Source organism: Lissotriton vulgaris, unplaced genomic scaffold (assembly GCF_964263255.1).
Source record: "Lissotriton vulgaris unplaced genomic scaffold, aLisVul1.2 SCAFFOLD_869, whole genome shotgun sequence".
NCBI lineage: Eukaryota > Metazoa > Chordata > Amphibia > Caudata > Salamandridae > Lissotriton > Lissotriton vulgaris.
Window position 1 is genome coordinate 317,332 of NW_028246668.1, and position 5,084 is coordinate 322,415.

Genomic DNA, 5,084 nt, shown 5'->3' on the forward strand with positions numbered 1-5,084 from the left:
AGCTAAGTGACATGGCTAAATTGAAGACCACATCAGTGCAAGAAGCAGTGGCAACATTCTATGTCAAAAACATCCACATTGTCTGAACCCTCAACCAGATCTTTAGCACTCGATTGGGAAAGCTTGCCTTAAACAAATCATGACTGCAAGGCTGATGGGCCTCCAGATCAAAGAAATGAATCCAAATGGCCTACCCTTTCCTTGATTGATAATTGCAGGCTCTGCAGATATAAATCCGAGTCTTTCAACCATTTATTGTGTTGTTGCCCGGTGTTGCTGCACTCCCGGCAGAACTTGTTAAAAACTCTCTTTTTTAACTCTTTTTTGAAATGTTGTCTTCACAATGATGGAGCCAACTGATCTGGCCAAATTTGGCAAATATATCAGCCTAATACAAGAACTCTGTAAGACTGGCTAGATCTAGCCCAGAAAGACAAACCGTATCTCAACAAGCCATTGACCGTAAGGGGAGTCCTCTCTCTGAACTTGTGTGATTCTTACGCATCATAAACCTCGGTCCTTCCATTGTTTTTCACTCAAAGTCTTTTAACGTCTCCTTTTATACTGAAACCTTTAACCATTAGCACTCGACCAGATAGCGGTATTTTATAAGTATTCTAGCCACCACTAGGCACTTTATATTTCTGTGTTACGGCTGTTGTCTGCTGCTATGACTTTAGATTCTTTCTTGAATAGTTGCATCTTTATGGATATTTTAGTTACTGACAAGCACTTTATATGCTTGCTGATAACTTCAGGCCTCTGTCTAGTGCATTAAATGTAACCCAGAAGACACATTTTAAGGCTCTCTTTAAGAATCTTATATCCTCACAAGCATGCTTGTGATATTAGTTAGAATTAAAGGTTCTCTTTTATCACATTTTGATTGTGCCCATTACGCCACTTCTAATGATTCATTTAATGCACCTATTTTTGCCTAGAATATCTATTGTAAAGTCATCTTTCTCTCTTCAACTACTGTAAAGATTTTAATTAATCATACAATAAAAAAGGTAACAGTTAAAATATAAATCATGAAACTGATGTGCAGCTGACAAGTTCTCTGGCTGGGTGCCAGGTTGGGCCGGAGTCCATACATCTGGGTGAGACTATTCGAGCCTTGTATCATGGAGGGTCCATCTCTAATGCTCGTTTGAGATGTCAGCAGCTGGCTCGGAGCTGCCGTGGATCCTGCTTCTACTTGCGGGGATCTTACTGCCGAGGTGTGTTGGCTCATGCTGGGATTAGGAATTTTGGCATTGGCATCATCGCCCAAATGGTTGTAGCCTTCAATTTGTTCAGTCCTGCTGATCTGACTCTTTTGAACCACAATATTTTCCTGGATGCTATTGATTCCTCCCTTTGAACAGCTATCATTGTCCCTTGCAATCTGGTGACTTCCCACGCCTCCTTCACAAACTTTCATCCAGGTTGGCGATCCTTCATTATCACTCTATCATCCACACTGATGTCAGGTACCACCGCCTTGTGATCTTTGCTAGCCCTCTCGTTTATGGCTTGGCACTTCTCCTGAGTGGTTTGTATGCCGATGACTGCTGGCTTTCAGCTCAGCCCTGCTAGAATGACGTCTCAGGCACACCTCATCATCAACAGGTCACTTGTAGGGCACCCTGTTGTGCTGTGGGGTGTCTGATGGTACGCCCTCAGAAACTAGTGCAGGCAGAATTCTGCATCCTCACTCCTTTCAACTCCAATCTTGAATGCACTATTGAGTGTAAGTGCAATACGTCACACATCTTCATTGGACTGTGACCACTGGGGGGGTTACCTTCTGGTGCTTTCTGTTGAGATTTAGTAGATATGCCTGGAACTCTTGCCCTTGAATGACGGGCTGTTGTCAGTTTTGATGTCATCAGGGATCCCTAACAGCCCAAATATTTTTTCGAACGCCTGCCTAATGTTTCCAAATGCTTTCAACCTCACTAGCTCCATAGCAGGATACTTGGTGTATCCTGCTATGGACACCAGTGAGTTGACTATCAGGAAATCTTCCAAAATCTAAGCTAACAGACGACCATGGGTATAGGTTCGCTTTCTCAGCAATTACCACAGCAGCTGGCAGGTCCACCATTCATGATGGCGCATGAATCACATGCACCATCATGAGTGGTAGACCCGCCTTCTCCTCAACCCACTTGTCCATGCCAGAGAACCCCACCCTGTCTAAGGCGGGCTTTGGTTTTGGCGATGCCCTGGTGCCCCTGGTGGGCCAGTTCAACAACTCGGTCCCATAGACTTTCTGGGATCACAATTTGGCGGCCTTGCAGCAGCAACTTTACCTCACTCACACTGAGCTCATTGTAAATTCGCCAGGTCTTGCTTAAAGCTGCTTGTTCTTCAGGGGTAAGTGCCTGGGCACCATCCAAGAAGATACGCCACTCTCATCTCTAGAGCACTACTTTGGCTTTTGAAATGCACCTATCAGCTGCTGGTGCTTCCTGGATTTCTGCTAAGGATAGTCCCCGTGGACAAGCACAATCAACGATCATCTTCACAAAGCCTTCCCGCGCCATTGTCTTCTTCCGTGCTCTAGATTTCATCAGGTGCGAGGGGGTGTTGGGAGAGGTAATCTGCAAGGTTGTTCACCCCGGGTTGATACACCACTTCAAACGAATAATGTTGGAGCTGGGCCGCCCATTGCTCAATCAGCGGTGGCCCCTTCCTCTCAGTGATGGCAAACATGGGGACCAGTGGTTTGTGGTCGGTCACCAAGCGAAACCTTTGCCCACAGAGATAGGGGTGGAAATAACAATAAACCCACAAGATCACTAGGGATTAACGCTTAATCTGAGCATATCGGGTCTCACAGTCTGTGAGAGGTCTACTTGCATATGCAATGGGGACCCATGGCCCCTCGATATTCTCGTGGATCAGGACAGCACCTGGGCCCACAGGACTTGCGCCCACCACCTGTTCGGTTCAGCGCTTGGGGCTAAAATACACCATTGCAGCGTCATGCAGGAATCCATTCTTCACCTCCCTGAATGCCTGCGCTGCCCTTCTGTCCCACCCCCATGGGCAGTCATGGTTGGTCAGAGAACAAGCACGACTTGGAGAAAAAGCGTCCGTAGTAGTTGACCATTCCCAGAAAGCTGAGCACTTCAGATTCATTCTATGGGACTGCTGCTAAGTGGATGACCTCCACTATCTAAAAGCCGACTTGTAGACCTTCACTTGAGAAGTGATGACCAAAGAACTCCACAGCATCGGTGTAGAAGGAACACTTTTGGCTATGTAATGTTAATCCAGAGAGTGCCAGGCATTTGAAGGTGGCTCTCTCCCTCACATGATGGTCTTCTAAGATGTTCAATCAGATGAGGATATCATCACTCACATTGATCATTTCCACCAGTCTGACAGAGTTTCACAAATGGCGTCCTAAAAGACTTTGTCACCGAAGATATTGCAAAATTGAGGCGTAGATATCAGTGGAGACCCACATGGATCGAGAAGGTCATGATATATTTGCTCACCTCATCGAGCTGGTGGCGTCTAGCATTCAGATCAATCTTAGAGTACCAACGGGCCCCATTCAGGTCTGCTACGATGTCATCAACCATTGGGGCGATGTACCGATTGTAGCAAATGGCTTTGTTGAGCAGTCTCATGTCTATGCTATGTCTTTTAGCCCCGAGTTGTTTGCGCTTAAGGGCTATCACGAGGGGTGACACCCATGGAGTTGGTCTTGTTACTTTTTCGATCATGCTTAGCCTCTCCAGCTGTTCCAGTTTTTTTTTCAACTAGTAGGCATAGGTGGATTGGTATGATTCTGTGTCTTAGGGCTACCCGCCATATTGTTTAGTCTACAAGGTGCTTAATCTTCACCCCTATGAGGCAACCAAATAACTCTAGCAAGTCAACCAGGATGTTGTCTACATGGGACTGGTGTACTTATCAGGTAAAGAGGACCAGGCCCAATTCCTCCGCCATGTGTCACCCTAACTGGGTTCCAGTGTCTCCTTTTGTTACGTGGAACTTGGCTCGTGTTTTCATGCCTTAATTTTCAACTGCCACTTTGACCACTCCTCTCAGGGGTACTGGTTCTGTGCCGCTATAAGTATAGATCCTGGCTTTCTTGTATTATATTTTACGTTCTGGGACCAGTTTGTGGAACTGAGTTGTGTCCATGACATGTACGAATGCACCAGTGTCAATGTGAGCAGTGAATCTCAACTTTGCACATAGATGGCAGCCTCTTGCGGTGATTTTCTATGCCCGTGAATGACATTGCAAACACCTCTACATCTTTGTCATCTTCAGGGCCACTCACAGTCCCAACACATTGGTCGGTCAGCCCTTCCCAGCTATCCTCGATGGACAGTTGGTGGAGAGTAAGCGGCCCTCGCCCTCTGTAGCTAGAGCTTATTGCTGAACCACCACAGAAGAGCACTTGGCAAAGTGGTTTGCACGACCACACTTTAGACAGGGCTAACTTTGCGCTGGGCACATGTTTGGCATGTGGTGCACCATGCCGCAGTTTCCACAGACTTTCTAGCACTGTTAGGGTGTGGTGGCCATGCAGGGCTGGGCAGGGCAACGTTTTATAGCATCTACTTGTTCTTCCTTGACTTTCACAGCTTTTAGAGTCTCTGGGGTGCCCACACCTGTTGGACAGGCCACATGAAGGGCTCGCTCCCTCCCCGCATGACAGAGCTCGGACTTCAGCTCTCCAGGTGCTACCCACAGAAGCAACCCACACTCCGTCCCCTACGGGACTCCTACTCCCGGACATCTCTGTATCCCAGGCCCGGGCCTCCGTCAGCACCATTGCCCTGCCCGGCCGCCATCTTGGACACTGCACCACGAGGCCGCACGGCCTCAGCTCGACCCCAACCCTGGGCCTGGCCAGGCCCCGACATCCCGGCACCACCATCCACCCAGGAGGTGAACGGACCACTTGACAGGTCAATGGGAGAAAGAAGTGTCGATGGCTCTCCCCCGCCAGGTGCCGATCGCCCCCAGCCTCCCCGGGCGCTGGCTCCACCCCCCTGCTGGGTGTCTGGACTCCCTCATCCCGGACCTCCCGACCTCCAAGTGCGAGGGTCCGGACATCAAAGGCCGCC